This window comes from Mesoplodon bidens (genome assembly GCF_964165515.1).
Source record: "Mesoplodon bidens genome assembly, chromosome: 1".
NCBI classification, from domain to species: Eukaryota; Metazoa; Chordata; class Mammalia; order Artiodactyla; family Ziphiidae; genus Mesoplodon; species Mesoplodon bidens.
This window is the reverse complement of record NC_138176.1, coordinates 205,745,532-205,764,312: the sequence shown is the minus strand read 5'-3', so window position 1 is coordinate 205,764,312 and position 18,781 is coordinate 205,745,532. Positions and strand designations below refer to the sequence as shown.

At 35.3% G+C, this 18,781-nt stretch overlaps 1 protein-coding gene across 4 annotated transcripts in view; it reads right to left on the bottom strand.

The window, feature by feature from the left end:
* Window positions 1-18,781, bottom strand: part of CCSER1 (coiled-coil serine rich protein 1) — a 1,188,125-nt gene that overhangs the window by 527,761 nt on the left and 641,583 nt on the right. The gene's annotated exons all lie outside the window — the stretch shown is intronic.

The window sequence follows — 18,781 nt, the reverse complement described above, 5'->3', positions numbered from 1 at the left end:
TAAGCTCTTTAAGGTGTTTTGGTTTTTTATTATATTGTACCCGAAGCCGAAAGTATGTTCACTTCACCTTTTTTCTTCACTTGGCCCAGGATTCTTGCGATTAAAATGTAAATGATTTTATACATTTCACTTCTTTTTGGATCTATAAAGTGAAATTTAATCTACTTCCAATTTGATTCCAGAAATTATAGTCCAAAAAATTTTACATGTTTTTATTCTTTTTGAAAATGCTGAGCAAAGCAAATTTTGCAACTTCCATTTATTCTTAGAGAGATCAACCTACTTTAGGTCAGTCTAATGTTACTAATCTGTTGTAAAACAATTTAATACAGAATGTAATAATCCAAAAAGAGAATTTTCAGGCACTTCTAAATGTCACTGTTGTATATGACAAGATCTACTGAGTTTATTATGAAGTACCATACATTTTTTGGTTGGTGTTCCAATGCAAAGGAAGGAATACAGCCAGAATATTTAAAGAGTAACAATTCATTAAAGAAATTTATGGACAATTTTAATGTTATTTCATTTTCAATTCTCTTTTAAATACTTAAAATTGCACTATTGTATATTTGCTCCATTTTTAGTAAAACACCTAAATCAACATAGGAACAAAGTATACATAGACTATATACTTTATTCCAAGTATATATATATACAACTCTAGAGTTTTTAAATCTACCTTTATTAATCTAAAATCCTTAGTCTATTCATTTTAATCTAATTTCAAAGTCATCAGCATAATTTTAAAGGAATCGCAAGCCAATTTCTGTCAAATCTGTCTTAGTTTGTTGGAGCTGCTATAACAAAATATCATAGAGTGGGTGCCTTATAAACAATAGCAGTTTATTTCTCATAGTTCCAGAGGCTGCAGAGTCTAAGATGAAGGTGCCAGCAGATTTAGTGTCTGATGAGGGCCTGCTTCCTCACAGATGGTGCTTTCCCCCAGTGTCCTCACATGATGGAAGGGGCAAGAGATCTCTCTGGTGTCTCTTTTATAAGGGCACTAATCCTATTTATAAGGGCTCTGCGCTCATGACCTTATCACTTCCCAAAGGGCCCACCACCCAGTACTATCACCTGGGGGATTAGGATTTAATATATAAATTTTGGGAGGACAAAAAAATTCAGACCATAGTAGAATCCCAAGTGTCCAACACATGGAAAGTAGTGAATGAATATTGGATACAACCATCATTGGTACTTGTTTGAGAAATGATACCACTACTACTTGATAACAAAAGAGAAAGAGGGAAAAGTATGAGAAAAAAGAAGGAAACAGATGGTGGAAAAAATGGCAAAAACAAAAAGGAAAAGTAGGTTGAGAAGGAAGAAGAGAATAAAGGGGAGGTAGGGTGCAAAAGGGGCACAGAGAGAAATGGAGCCAATGGACAGTACAGCCAGTGTTTCTTAGAACAAAGAAACTTGCTTTCTTGGAGGGGGATGGTTCAGGGAATTAATAAAATTAACTGGAATTTAAACAAGTATTAGTTGTCTTAAAGACTTTGCTGTCTTGGCACTTCGAACATAAGGCCATGTACTTATACTGATGTTTCATGTAAACAAGAATGTGCGTAGAAAAAAACACACCAATTTTCCTTTGACTGGTATATTGCTTTAGTTTGAAAAAGATGATAACGGGGTTTAATCCACTAAAATAACATGTGGAGATTACTTAGGCTATAAAAGAGGTAATATTTAGCAGCATTCAATTGTATTCACAAAAGAACAAAGTTTTGGATGAGATTTCAGATGTCTCACCATATGTTATTTATTCTAAGTTTTATATTTGTGAGTTATTCATGCATTTAAAATTTGCACATAAAGAGAACACTTCAAAGATTTATTAGCTAATGCTTGACATTTTCACACTTCATTTAAGTGTCTTTTCAAAGGACTGTTTTATAAGGTCAGATTTCAGAATATCTATTTTCATTGTAAATGGAGATTTTCTCATTGTTAAATAAACAGATTTGCGACTCTACAGTATTGTTTAGCTATGAAGTCTATATATGTAAAATCATCAAATAACAAAATAAAAATATACGTGAACAATTTAAAAGAGGAAAATGCATTACAGGAAAAATTGTAAACCACTGAATAGAAAGATTCACATAAGCAATGCATATTGAATACATACACAAATTCACCATCCCCCCCATAAAAATTCATGTGTTCAACAAGATGTACAACTTGCATGAGTTGCTAGTTACCACTTTTAAACATGATGATGAAAGGACAATAAGGAAAGACAAAATCCAATATCTGACAACAGCAGCAGTAGCAGCAGTATTTTATACTTCTCTGTGTGAGGAGTGGGTAGATACAGCTTAGGACAGAACAAAACTAGAGGCAACAATGGAAGGACAATTTAAATTCTGTTCGTCTCTCTTCACCCCACCCTCCCCCACTTCTTTACCTTTGGACAAACATTGCCTATCCCCTTTCCTCAAACCACTGCTATGGGTATCTATGTGGGCAAGAATATCACTGGATGAGGTGAAAGTAAGTGGGCATTAAGTCCTTTACTGCTCCCAATCCAACCCCAAGGGTTTGTGGAGTAGGATCTTGTAAAATTGCCTTCTCCCTATATTATACTCCTTGAGGGTGAAATCCTGACACTTGTTTCTTGTTGGGTTGCTGCAAAATGAAGTATTAACTTTGGTTGGTGGTGCCTGAATGCCCCATACCTTACCCGCCCCACATCTACACATCTTGAACTAACCTAGACTATGGTCTGGCCTATGGCCTTTCTCCAAGATCAAAGAGTCAATATTCCATCCCAGACCAAATAAACTAGACTCCTGAGGTTGCCCATACCTCACAGATAAACAATGAATTGGACCAAATAAATGCTTTCTGAAGTATAGTATTAATATAGAAAACTGAATAATTTTAAATAAATATATTGTAATACCTGGAAGGAAGGAAGGGAGGGAGAAAGGGAGGAAGGGAGAAGGAGAGAAAGAAACAGAAAGTTCCCCTGTGTTACCAAAAATAATATTCCAGGCATTAGTAATACAATGGGAAGTGGACAAAACAACAGACATGGGGTGTATTAATGTGTTTCTTTCGTAAGATGGAAAATATAGTCATTGACACATTTAAGAAATAGAAGTTACTCCATAAATGTTTCTTTAGAAAAATAATAAAATCAGCCTATATAACTTTGAAACACCACAGAATTTTATGGAATTTCATTTAAAAGAGTGCATAAAGTACAGGAAATGAAAAACATGAAACAAGATGGCCGAATTAAATCCTAGCTACAAAGAATTTAAAACAAATGAAGGTGTATTGAAATAATCAAAAGACAAAGGCCCACAAATTGAATGAAAATAAAATTCAACAATATGTTGTATGTAAAAACAAAAAGACACAGATTAAAATAAAAGAATGACAAACATATAGCAAGCTTAGAGCTGATAAATATAAACCAAGAGAAAGTTGGAGTAGCAATCTTAATTTCTGAAGAGCAAGTAAACAAACAAAATCCTCCTTTTGCTTTGCAGCTTTATGTGACTTTACATGTGCTTTGAATACAGTCCTGATTCCATCAAAGTTAAAAAAAAAAGAAAAAGGAAAATAGAAGAAATAATAAAAGAGGAGGTAGCTAGTAAGTAATGCAAGATGAGAAATTTATAATTAAAATTCTGCTGCCAGTAAAATTATAAGGGGACAATCACACTTACTTTAGCCTAATTACAATGGAAACTACCCTGTGTATTAGTTCTCATCTTCAGATTACATGAAGACAATAATATTTTCTTAGATGGTTTTATTTAAAATCTAAGACAGTGCATTTAATAAGATAAAAACAAGTCATTTTTCGTTTGTTTGCTAGGTGATACACGTTCACAAAGCAGTTTACTTGGAATCAGATGAAGAAGGTAAAGAAGATACTTTGCCATTAAAAGAATTAAGTCTGTGGAGCAGTGCAGTACAGATTTTGTAGTACAGTGTAGTATGGTACTTAAATGCTGCCTGGAGATATTAAATCTTCAGGCGGCATTTAAGTACTTCAAGGATCTGTCAAAATGATATATGCCAAACTGTGAAACTTTAGCACAGTACTTGAAATCTTTGAGAAGGAAAATAAGAGTGAATGTGTTGTTAACATTAAACTATTTTTTCTCAGACTAAAGCCTCATTTTCTGGTTGAATTCAAGGAAAATGACTATGACATAGAGAAAATAAATGTCAAGTTTAGCCAGTGTGCTGATTTTTCTTATTTTACTTGCCTGTTGGGAGAAAAAAAATATTTTGATATATTGGCATATAGCAAAGTAGTCCTTTCTCTCAGAAATATTTTTAATCTGCAAAAGACTTTATATTAAACTTATCTGATTAAAACCACAATTAGTCTTTATCAAAGGTAATTTCTTCTGTCGTTAAATAATGCATGTGCTTCCACATCAGTATTTTTAAAGCTTTGTAAATAACTTTGAAAAATTACACATGTATTGTTATCAGTACTATATAAGTAGTAATTTTAAAGTATTACTCTGACTTTAAAAGTAAATGAAAACACAAAATAGAATCAATCTTTGAGTTTACTTGCCATTGGAATTATATACATATATGTTTGATTAATCATTTAATATATTTTTATGTAAAAATAAGCCTAAATCTCAGTATACTATATTAATTCTATATTTTTAATTGCATGTGTTAGATTGTCCAGCTCACTTGGTTTTTACTTATTTTAGTTGAAAGAAATCAAAGATGACACAAACAGATGGAGAGATATACCATGTTCTTGGACTGGAAGAATCGATATTGTGAAAATGACTATACTACCTAAAGCAAGCTACAATGCAATCCCCATCAAATTACCAATGGCATTTTTCACAGAACTAGAACAGAAAGTTTTACAATCTGTATGAAAAAACAAATAGCAAAATAGCCAAAGCAATCTTGAGAAAGAAAAACGGAGCTGGAGGAATCAGGCTCCCTGGTTTCAGACCATACTACAAAGGTACAGTAATCACAGTATGGTACTGGCACAACAGAAATACAGATCAATGGAACAGGATAGAAAGCCCAGAGATCAGCCCACACACATATGGTCACCTTATTTTTGATAAAGGAGGCAAGAATATACAATGGAGAAAAGACAGCCTCTTCAATAAGTGGTGCTGGGAAAACTGGACAGCTACATGTAAAAGAATGAAATTAGAACACTCCCTAACACCATACACAAAAATAAACTCAAAATGGATTAAAGACCTGATTCATTATCTGCATTTTATTTTCGCTTTTCCATTTCACTCTCAAAATAAATTACATTCTTTGGTAAGTTTTTTAATTTACTTGGGAAATATATGATTTATATGAGTGTTAGTGGTTCACAGATGGCAAGAACACCCCCAAATTTCCAAATAATGATTGATAATATCAAAAGCATGTATCATAGTTTATTATGTAAAACAACTATATTATCTTGTTATATTTGTATTTATATAATATTTATACTAACTTGTTTCAGGCACAGGTTGTAGTACAGTAGCTCTTGCAATATTTTTCTGAGATGATGAGCATTATGTAATGCCAGGCATTACAGTTCACATAAAGCAATGCCAAACCAAAACAAAAGGAATCAGAATATTATAGTTTGTAATGTTATATGTCAATCATATCTTAATTTTTAAAAAAGATTATTGTTGCTTGGGATATCTAGAAATGGACTCTCGAGAATTCCTCTGAAACCAATTTATTAGGAAATGCTCCCAGGAAAGATAGTAGTCAAGTGAGAAAGTGGAAAGGGAAGGGAAGAAGTGCATCCAAAAGGGCAGCTTCAAGATCTCAGAGGGTGACTTTGGCTCCATCTCACAAGAAAGAGCTGGAAAGAGGAGTCTCATCTCAAAACTGTCTCTCTCCAAGGTCAAAGGAATTAGTGATATGGAGCTGGGGTGTGGTCCCTGCCACACAGATCAGTCATTGGTTAAGGGAGGTTTGCTTTGCAAGCAAAGTGGGCCTCAGGTTCTCAAAGCTAAGAACAGCTCAATTTCAAAGACAAAGACAGTCAGTTGTGGCTGTTGAGAGCAAACATTCACCTGGAGCTCCTGGGCACCTGTGTGCATGCACACACACATACAGTAAAGGAAACTAAGGGGATGTGGGCAGAGCACTGGCAGCACCTGCTACAGTTTATCTGGAAAAGACTTTAGAGTCTAATTCTTGAAGTAAGATATTAGGCATCTGAAGCCCAGAGAGGTGAAATACATTTCCCAGAGTCACAAACCTAGTAAGTGGCAAACAAAATATGGAATCCAGGTCTCCACTCCTTCACATCAAGTCACTTTCAATGACAATGCTTTACATTAATGACCTAACTTTTTTTTAGAAATCCTATTTTTGTGGATATTTAACAGTATTTCTCCATAGAGTACTCAGAGGTAATTTTGACTTTTTTTTTAATTCTAAGTATATTAAAAGTTTGCTATTGAGCAAAAAGGAAACTATTATAATGGGTTTCTTCATATTGCAATATGTACTCTCGTTCATCATTAATAAATTTAAGTTGTTTATGTGTCCATTTTTGAGCTAATGTACTTTCATATTTTATTTATGCTATCTACACCCTGAACTATTCATTTCAAATAAGGGAAAGCTAATTTGGGGGGACTGGGTTTTTCAAGAAAACTTTAAGATTATATTTGCACAAATATATACACATGTATATATTTGTATATATTTACTTATTAAAATGTGCAACACTGCTATGTAACACTAATCACAATTTGATATTTTTGAAATATTTCTAATGTTTCATGTAAAAAAATTACTAGTCAAATGAAAATATATCCGAATTTTGATAACTATTAATCCTGAAAAGGATTAAACAATTGCACAAAATGGAGTTATAAGTATTCACTAATGTTAAAGTAATGAAGAGGTACTGTACTGAATAGAAAATTGAGAAAGTCTGTTCTAGGACACTTTCATCTCAAACTCGAATTTTTTCCACTTGGGAGTCTCAAGCTCATTTTTGAAGATCTTAATTTTGAATGAAAGAATATAGAAATGCTAAAGTATTCCTCAAACTCACAAGTGATTTTTTCCAGTTTAATTAGTTAAAATATAAACATCAAAAGTTTTACTTTACTCATTTAAAAATAGTGCCAGATCCCAATTCTTGTGGTAAGCAACAGAGATCATCAAATGGTAGAACACTGAACAAAGCTTTGAGCCAGAGCTAAGTCTCCATTATATTTTCAAAAGATAGAAAGATAGCATTGTTGCTCTGAATTTTTTTATTGCCTTTTTATTATTCTTTCTATTCTTGCCCTTACAAAGTATATCTAAATCAAGGGCACTTAATATAAAACTATAAAGGGTAGAATAAATCAGTAATAAAATAATATGATGAATCAGGGATGTAAAATTGTTTTCCTCTTTAATTTTTAAATGTATCACATGTAATGTATAGGTGGTAGTTTTTCATTGCTATTACAGTTGAACTTTTTGAATTCAAATGTAATTCAGTAATTGCTTAATACACAGCTGAATTAAATTCTTTTCAAGACAACAATAAAGAAAATTATAAATAAGGGTGGTTGTTGTATATTAAGTATCATCAATATAATTATGTATACTCTAGGCCCTATAACTATATGATCTCAATTTACTCTTACTTAATTTGCCTTCACATTTGGTTTTTACATTGGCTCTTTCTAATTCTCCACTGCCCACACTGTATTTCTGCTTTTCTTATTGTTGTAAAATCCAAATGTCCCTTGAAGGGCTGTGTTAGTCTCTGTCACTGTTGATTCCTAGTTGGTATGTCTCCCCCCATTCCCAAATTAAACTTGATACCTCTTCTGGATACTCTAAAAATCTGGAATATTCTAAGAGGTTCCTGAATGTGTAAATTTATAATTTTTCAGAATAGAGAGAAGTGGTGTGAGAAACAACTTTAAACTGGCTTAATCTCTGCAAAGAAGGCCCACGAAGTTAACCTTCAATTCACGCAGTTACAAGAAAGCAGTGGAGTCATTTTGCACAGCTTCTTGCACAATCTCCCTCCCTCTCTCACACACACTCCCTCCCCACCCTGCCATGTCTCTGTGTGCCTTTGTCTCTCTCTGTGTCTCTCTCCCTCTCTGTCTCTCTCCATCTGTCTGTCTCTGTCTCTTTGTCTGTCTGTCTGCTTCCGTGTGTGTCTGTCTCTCTGTGTCTCTCTGTGTGTCTCTCTGTGCGTCTCTCCTTCTGTGTGTCCCCCTCCCCGTCTCTCTCTCTCCCCCTCCCTATCTCTCTCCCCCTCCCTCTCTCTCTCTTTATGCCTGTCTCTGTGTCTGCTTCTGTGTGTGTCTATCAGTCTCTATCTCTCTCTCTTTCTCCATGCTCTTATTTATTTATTTATTTACTTTGAATATTTATTACTTTTGCTTTTATATATATATTTTAATATCTTTATTGGGGTATAATTGTTTTACAATGGTGTGTTAGTTTCTGCTTTATAACAAAGTGAATCAGCTGTACATATACATATATCCCCATATCTCCTCCCTCTTGCGTCTCCCTCCCACCCTCTCTAACCCACCCCTCTAAGTGGTCACAATCCACAGAGCTGATCTCCCTGTGCTATGCGGCTGCTTCCCACTAGCTATTTTACATTTGGTAGTATATATAAGTCCGTGCCACTCACTTCATCCAGCTTACCCTTCCCCCTCCCTGTGTCCTCAAGTCCACTCTCTACATCTGCATCTTTATTCCTGTCCTGCTGCTAGGTTCTTCAGAACCACTTTTTTTTTTTTTTTAGATTCCATATATATGTTAGCATATGGTATTTGCTTTTCTCTTTCTGACTTACTTCACTTCTTAAGAATGACAAAGGCAAGTTTCTACTCCTTGTAGAATCATCATTCAATGATGGCAGTATCCTTAACCACTTGGTGGCCTGCATCTGGGAAGTCCTAACTCCATCTGGGAGCATCTGTGTTGTGTCCTGCACCGCGTAACCACTTCTATTAAGTTTTATATTCTACACTGTGTAACCACTTCTGTAAGTTTTATATCCTTCATCATTCAGGGATATTTCTATCTGTATGTACATAACTCCTGTTTCTAACCTCCTTATTTAAATGTTTTCATTTGGTAGGTGTATTAGTCTCATTTCTTCTGAGTACTTTCAATGTGGGTGATACTTGTTGGATATCTAAAAAGAGAAGCAATAATTTAGCTAGAGAATGCTTAGAAGTTTCTGACCCTATGGCATTACAATGAGTTCAGTACAGCCCTGATTTTTTCCAACTCAGTAGACATAGCAGTTTTAAGGACTACTGTTTATAATGGTAGATTCATTATAAATAAGAACAAGAGCTCTGAAGCACTATTCTTTGTCAGGTGACTTTGGGGAAATTTATAAACCTGTTTTTTGTTTTTTGTTTTTTTTGCAGTACGCGGGCCTCTCACTGCTGCGGCCCCTCCCGTTGCGGAGCACAGGCTCCGGACGCGCAGGCTCAGCGGTCATGGCTCACAGGCCCAGCCGCTCCGCGGCATGTGGGATCTTCCAGGACCGGGGTACAAACCCGCGTCCCCTGCATCGGCAGGCGGACTCTCAACCACTGCACCACCAGGGAAGCCCTAAACCTGTTTTCATCTCAACTTTTTGATCAGTAAAATGAGGACAAACATATGTTGCATTATAGAACTGTTCTGAAGATTAAATAAGAAAATCTGGTACATGATCAACTTCCAATGTTATTATTACCATTCTTACCAATAATTAATAATTATTACCAATCTCAAAGATAATTTAGAGATTAAGATCTTACAAATTAACATCAATACACAACTGTCTTTATCATTTCAGAAATATATAAAAATCTGCCAAATAAAAACTGTTCCCCCATTATGTTTAAAATTCTTCACTAAAACTGACAGGCATCTGGGGGAGAGGTAGCTTCCTTAGACTAGTCATTACTGTATTTGAGAACATGAGATGAATTTCTTCCAGGGCCAGTCAGACTGAAGTTGAATCGGAAAACATATGCTTGAAAGATGGAATTAAAAGAGACAATGCAGGAAGAGATAAGAGGATTAAAAAGGAGCCCACATCTGCAAGCTGGGAGGTACCATGGTTATTTCTGCCTAGCTCATAATTCTCCCAAGGACAGCTCTAGTTTATATTCTCAAAAGGTGAAGAGAACACATACACTTGAAATTTGAATCCCAGTGCAGCCAGCACTTTCAAGACTGACTGTCTGACTAGGAAGCCTGTTCAGCTCACATATGAGACCCCAGCTAACACAGAGGGGCAGAGGTCATTGGAAAATAGCAATGGAGAGCAGCCGCTGGGGGTCAGGGAGTTCAAGGCAGCTTGCCCAAGATGATGAACTAATACCAAGATGCAGAGGTATCAGTGATAGGACTGAGAAACAGAAAATTATTAGAAGGATCAGGGAGAGACACTAAAGATGAAAAGGGTAAGGAACAAGGGATTTGTGGTAATGGGATTAGTATTAATGGCAGCTGAATTCTCTCTCATTTGGCCGATTTGCCCTGACACTTGATAATGTGATTTAGGCATTCAATAAATGTGGCATTTCATTAAGAGACATTTTGTCACTCAGGAGGTGGTTGTGATGCCATCTTTTACCACTGACCATAATTTCTCAAGTCTCCTATCACTGTCATCTTTTCATCAACTCCATTATTGTTCCAACACACTAAACAGTGCCCTTGGAGCTAAAAACGCTTCTCAGGAAAATATTTAATATTCTCTAAGGAATGAAAAACACAACCAAATGTGAGATGAATTTGGCAAAAATACAACGTACTTGCAACTAAACTGTCCAAAATCCAAAAAGAATTTCTGACTCACAGAATCACAATAGATGCTTTATACAGGGCAGGTCAAAGGCAATTATATTTTACTTAAAATATTATTTCTTGAAGTCATTAATAAGTTCTATAAATAAATAACTTATTAATAATTATAAATAAGTTAACTCTTACCATCCTGTGACATTTCTTTAACTTCAATTATATTTTCAACAGCCCTCAATGTTCAGAAATATAAAATTATATGCTGGCTAACACATCTTCCTTCTCATTTCTTTCAGCAGGTGCTCTCTTCCAGTTTGTTTTGGTGATGATACTGTATTAGTGAGATTAACGCATCATCACACGGTTGCAGTAAAGTACAAATACATTGCAATTTGTGAAAGTCTCATGGTCACTAATTTCCTCTGAGAAAAAGATGTGACTGTCTCACTGTAATTTCTCGAATGATGTCATCGAAGAAGTATATTATCCCTTTAGGTCTTTATTATAATGCAGAACTAGACAAAATGAGTTTATGCTTTTAGTACGCTGAGGCATATATGAAACATATAAAAGTTCTAGCTCTACTGTAATGGAATTTGAAGGACAAACATACAGGATGATGTACAGCGAATGATATAAGTTCTTTCATTTTTGATTTCACAACCACATTGTTGAGACATCCTCTGTATCTCAAACTATGTTTCAAAACCTGTCCTTCTCTATCTGCCCTTTTCTTCAATATATAAAATGCTGAAATCTCTTTTATCTTTTTAAAAAAAATTCTCCTGGTCTTGAGTCCACCCTCACTCCCTCTTCATCCTTCAAACTCAATTTTTACAAAGTGTAGTTCACACTTACTCTGTCCACATTTTCCAGTTACTCCTTAGGAAAAGTGATCAGAAACTAATTCAAGCATAAATTTAGAATATACTTATGAACTCACTAAGCAGCTTTATCAGATTTCAGTGTTTTCCTGTTTCTTTAGTTTTTTGGTTTTGTTTTTAATAGAAATAGAGGTACTGTTGAAGTCCTCTGTACGGCTGTCCAATTGGCTTCCCTCTCTACCTAATCTGTCAATAAATAACTTTGGAGAACTTACTATATGCCAAACACTTTGCCGTGAAAAATCCTTTTTGATGTTCTTTGCATTGTTTCAGTACCACCTGTGGGTGTACAACTTCCAAGACCATCGTGCTGACCTCTCCCCTGGGCTGCAGTCATCTGTGTCTGTCTGCATGTGGATATAGCGACCTAGAGGTCTCCTAGACACTTAAAAATAAACATGATGAACACATCAGCCTCCTCCATTCTCTTACTGGCTCTGCCTCTTCATTTCTGAGTATCAGAAATGGCTTCACATGTCACCCAGACACTTTAGATATTAGAGGTCACCTTATATCCCTCTCCAACTAGTCACCAATCTCTGATGATTTTAACTCTTCAACAATTCTTAAATGAATCTCCTACTCTCCAACTGTCCTGTTAAGGCTCTGGACAACTTTCTGCATTATTTCAATCTCTTTATGTGTTTAATTTCACCCTATAGCCTTCAGATATAACCCACCTGAAAGAGGAAATGGCTTCAAATAGTTTCCATAGCATGAAGTTAAAACACTTCAGCATGACAGGATGACAGAAGGCTTTCCGCTAACTGGCACCTGCCTCTTTCCCAGCTTCATCTCTGCCACTCTCCACCTCACACTTCTTTCCATTAACACTGACTTATTTTTAGTTCCCCATGTATAGCTGGCTATTTTAGAAGAACGTAGATTTGCTATTGATTCTGTCTGAAAAAAACCCTCAGACTTTCTTCACTTGCCTTTTATTTATCCTTCAGGGAGCCTTTGTTCTTAGTGTAGGCAGAATGCCTGTTTTTCCCCCGTCTTATAACTCTTTATGCAACCCAAGTACACTATTCCTGGTATATTGTAGGTGTCCAAATCCATATTAGTGAGAACTGAACTGATTTAAAGGTACTGTCTTTAGTGACCATGCTTATTTTGGAAATAACGTTTTATGGGGTTTTCTAATAAAAAGTTCATTGTTTGTCATTGATCATATCTCTACTGACATATGGAAACAATTTATAGTCATCTCTAATAACTTACTGTTGTCAAGAATTATACTGATAGATTAAGAATTGAACTATCCTTACGTGGTCAGACAAATAGATAGTATGATGCTAGGACCATGAGTTCAGGAGCCAGATTTCAGGGTTTAAAATTCTAACTTTAGCACTTAATACATTTGTGTGATGAGAAAATTACTTTATCTCTCAAGGCCTCAGTTTTCTCATCAGTTAAGTTGGGATGATAACAGGAACTAAGATACTGCTATACAGGGTTTTTATAAATAAGTACTGAGATTATGTAAGCACTTGATCAACACTGTATACTATTTGTGTTACTCTTTTTAATTCATGGCTAGACTTTATTTCCTAATACTTCACTGAGAAATCACATATCCTATTCCTAGGTCAAAGTGTTCTACTCATTTTCTAGGGGAGGACTGTCTTTGTTATTTTCAGTATTAACATTAGGCTTGAATTTTAGAATGAATTAGAAAAAGTAATTCAGTGCTTTCTATGGCATAGAATAAATTAGTAAAATAAGAAGTATTCATACTTTAATGATTAGATAGAGATCAAGTTATAAAAGCATGGGTTGGCTCTTTCAACATTAATTCTTTAAATAAACCTTTTCAATTTCTTCTAAATTTCTAGTTTGTAAATCATTTCAGATATTAGCTCATTTAATTCTCAAAGAAGTTCTGTGACAAAGGAAGGTCAGTCATTATATTACTATTATAAATAATGTTTCTTTAAATACAGAAAAATGCCCAATATAAAACATATAGGAAACAATTTAAATGTATCTAGCATTTCCACATTCTCCTAAATATCAATCTTTATATTCACAATTTTATGCTTTATCTATGGTTTCTGAATGGCATTGTATGTGTGTTCATGTGTGAGCATGTTACACAGGCAGATATGAACACATTACACATATATGTCCACATATATGTCCACATCCTTTGGTAGATTTGTGTCCATGACATTAACTCCTTATCATGACGAGGGATTATATATGACATACTCAGACATTTTGCTTGGCTGTTACAGAAAAAAAATGACTGTGAAAGACAATAATGTAACTAGGCAATATTATGTAATAAATGCAACCTTCATATTTGAAAGAAAACCATTAAATATTAAAATTATCCAATTATATTGTAACACTATTGGCTAAATTTCTGATTTAGCCAATTAATATATTAATATATTTGAAATTAATATATTTCAAGAAGTTTAATGTAGTATTTATTTTTTATGCCAAGAGCAACTGCATAGAATTTGGGAATTTTCCATTGCAAAAATACCACAATAAAATACATTTAGATTGCTTTTTCCCAAGCAGTTGAATTGCATTTTGAGGGTGACATAGAAAGAAGGGTAAGGAAATATAGGTGAAGGCCACTCTAGGTGTCATTTTTTTTAAAAATTGAGGATAATGATAAGGACAAAAGGTTTTGGTGTCATGTCAAAATACACTGTTTTTCTTTTTTTCTCCCAAATTAAAAACAAGTTACTTCTTTTTAGTCCAGTTTTAAGTTCATTCTCATTCTCTTTCTCCTCCTAACCCAAGTATGTGTATTTATACTTTGAAAGTATTTTAAGATGATAAACATTGCATTATAGAAATAAGATTGAGATTGATATTTAAATGAGTAAGATTTTGTACTGAAATTATACATTTTAAGGTTTTAAATTTAAACCTTAGAAATTGAGAAACACAATGTTTTCTTATTTTCAAGAATTTTAAAGGGCTTCCTCTGTTTAAGAAATTAAGAGATTAAGAAATCATACTTGGGCAAAAAAGAAATATTTAAATGTTTGAAAAATTACTACTGCAAACTCACTTTAATAGTAAAGTTACTTTAACAATACATTTAAAGGATCATAAACCATGACCAAGTGGATTTACCCAGGGATGCAAGGATTTTTCAATATTCACAAATCAATGTGTTATGCACACTAACAAACTGAATAAAAAATATGCTCATCTCAATAGATGCAGGAAAAGCTTTTGATAAAATTCAATACCCATTTATGATAAAAACTCTCCAGAAAATGGGCATAAAGGGAACATACTTCAACATAATAAAGGACATATATGACAAACCCACGGCCAAATCATACTCAAATGTGAAAAGCTGAAAACATTCTCTCTGAAATCCAGAACAAGACAAAGATGTCCACTCTTGCCACTTTTATTCAACATATTTTTGGAAGCCCTAGCCACAGCAATCAGGGAAGAAAAACAAAAGGAATCCAGATTGGAAAGGAAGATGTAAAACTGTCACTGTTTGCAGATGACATGATCCTATACACAGAAAATCCTAAAGACGCCACTCTAGAAAACTACTGCAACTCAACAATGAATTCAGTAAAACTGAACGCAATGTCAATTAACAGAAATCTGTTGCATTTCTATACCCTAACAATGAGCTAAGAGAAATTAAGGAAACAATCCCACTTACCATAGCATCAAAAAGAATATAATGCCTAGGAGTAAACCTACCTGAGGAGCTAAAAGACCTGTACAAAAAGTATAAGATACTGATGAAAGAATACAACACAGAGGAAAAGATATATCATGTACTTGGATTGGAATATTGTTAAAATGACCATACTGCCCAAGGCAATCTACAGATTCAATGCAATCCCTATCAAATCACCAGTAACATTTTTCACAGAACTGGAACAAAAATTTTAAAAATCTGTACGGAAACACAAAAGACCCCAAATAGCCAAAACAATCTTGAGAAAGAATGGAGCTGAAGAAATCATGCTCCCTGGCCTCAGACTATACTACAAAGCTACAGTAATCAAAAGAGTATGGTGCTGGAATAAAAACAGACATATAGATCAATGGAGCAGGATAGAAAGCCCAGAAATAAACCCAGGCACTTATGGTCAATTGACTATGACAAAAGAGGCAAGAATATATAATGGGGAAAAGACAGTCTCTTCAGTAAGTGGTGGTGGGAAAACTGGACAGCTACATGTAAAAAAATGAAATTAGAACATTCTCTAACACCATATACAAAAATAAACTCAAAATGGATTAAAGGCCAACATGTAAGACCAGATACTATAAAACTCCTAGAGGAAAACAGGCAGAGCACTCTTTGACATACATCACAGAAATATTTTTTTGGATCCATCTCCTAGAGTAATGGAAATAAAAGCAAAAATAAGCACAGTGCAGGAAACCGTAAAGAAAATGAAAAGAGAACCTATGAAATGGGGGAAAATATTTGCACATAATGCAACTGACAAGGACTTAATTTCCAAAATATGTAAACAGCTCACACAGTTCCATATTAAAAAACAAACAACCCAATCAAAAAGTGGGCAGAAGACCTAAATAGATATTTCTTTAAAGAAGAGATACAGATGGCTAAGAGGCACATGAAAAGATACTTATTGCTAATTATTAGATAAATGCAAATCAAAACTATTCAATACAATGAGGTATCACCTCATGCTGGTCAGAATGGCCATTATCAAAAAGTCTACAAATAATAAATGCTGGAGAGGGTGAGGAGAAAAGGGAAACTTCCTACACTGTTGGTGGGAATGTAAATTGGTACAGCCACTATGGAAAACTGAATGGAGGTTCCTTAAAAAACTAAAAATAGAGTTACCATATGATCTAGCAATCCCACTCCTGGGCATATATCTGGAAAAATAAAAACTCTAATTGGAAAAGATACATGCACTCCAATGTTCATAGCAGCACTATTTACAATAGCCAAATCATGGAAGCAACCTAAATGTTCGTCAACAGATTAATGGATAAAGAAGATGTGGTATACACACACACACACACACACACACACACGATGGAATATTACTCAGCTATAAAAAAGAATGAAATAAGGCCATTTGCAGCAACATGGAGGGAACTAGAAATTATCATACTAATTGAAGTAAGTCAGACAGAGAAAGACAAATATCATATGATATTACTTATATGTGAAATCTAAAAGAGTGATACAAAACAAAGACAGACTCACAGACATAGAAAAATTTATGATTATCAAAGGGGAAAGGCGGCAGTGATAAATTAGGAGTTTGGGATTAACAGATATACACTACTATATATAAAAAAGATAAATGACAAGAACCTACTTTATAGCATATGGAACTATATTTAATATCTTGTAATAACTTATAATGGATTAGAATCTGAAAAATAATATTATATATATAACTATATATGTAACTGAAACTAACTCAACATTGTAAATCAACTACACTTCAATAAAGAAAAAATAGCAAAAATATAGTAAAGATACTTCAATTGTATATATACTTCATACTCATTTCAAACTGGATTATGTGATGAAACTATACATCTTATCAGAGGGGGATCAAGATGACGGAGTAAGCAGTATGTGGAGCTCACCCCCAACACAAACACGTCAAAAAAGCATCTACACATGGAACAATTCTCATGGAAAACTAACTGGAAACTGACAAAAACTGACAAAAGAACTCCTATACAACCAAGGCTGCAAGAAGGATTCCCATGTAATCGGGTAGAAAGGGGAAAACAAGCATCTGGTGGGGACCTGTGACTCTGGGAGGGATTAAGAAAAAAGGAAGACCACACAGGCAGACACTTGCCCTGGGGAGTAAGCAGGTTGAGCCACAGACTGGGCGTCCCAGTGCTTGTGAAGGAGACAAGCACCCTTGGCTGCTTGAAGAACCACTGGGACAGACAGAAAGGCTGGAGAAGCCTAAACTCCACTATGTCTCACCACACTCCTCAGTCTGAGCTGGGCAAACACCCTGGCCCCTCTCACTCCACACCACAGCTTGGCACTGGATCTAGGGCAGACAGGTACTGGGAAAAGCCTCTGTCTATGGACACAGATGGCCCGGGGGCCTAGGGTGTGGTCCAGGTGGGGCAGTGGTGGCCATTGCTGGCACTTACTCAAATCACACCACAGAAGCAGCCCAGACCTCTGATGGCAGCGTGTATGTTTCAGGTCCCACAACCAGAACACCCTGAGCCCTGACTCCCAGTCCCAGATGAGTAAATACTCCAAGTCACCCACTCCATGACAAATCTTGCACTAGATCTGGGAGAACCACAACAGGGAAAAAGACGATATTGGGTTGTGTCTGAGCAGAACCGCAGATGCTTACATAGGCAGTGCATCAAACCTCTGTAAGAACATGAGCCTCACTTATTTCAGCACTCCCCTCCTTTAGGGCAAGGGCCCAGAATATGGCAAAAAGCAAAATCACACCCTTAAAGGAAACAGAGCCAGCTCAAGACCAACCCTCAGGGTTTCCACTTCAACAACTTGGGAGAAGACCCCACCCATGACAGGGTGGCCGCTACCACTGAGCAGAGAGGAAGTCCCATCTCACACCATGTGCAGTCTCTAGTTCCTCCAACACGAGCCACACCCTCTATCAAGGTGATAGTGGCTAGTGAGGAAAGTCACGGCTAATGTCCACGTCAAATCCAGCCCTCCCACCAAAGACAATGGACACATGCAGTCTATAAAGGGACACTCCCACATAAAAGCACCCCTTCAAGACTGCAATGGATAACTGTTTCACCTTAATTCACAGAGACAGAGAAAGTTAAATAATATGAAAAGGCAAAGGAACTACTCCCAGTTGAAAGAGCAAGAGAAAACTCCTGAAAAGATTAATAAATGAAACAGAGATAAACAGTTTACCAGACACCAAGTTCAAAAAGTTGGTAAGAAAAATGCTGCCTGAATCAAGCAAGAGAATTGATCTAAACATAGATCGTGGTAAAAAGGAATTAGAAACTATAAAGAACACCTAATAAAAATAGATAGTTAATTTCTGAGATCAAAAACACCATAGAAGCAATGAAAAGCTGACTAAGTGACACAGAAGAATGTATAAGTGATCTTGAAGATAGAATAATGGAAATCATCCAATCAGAACAGT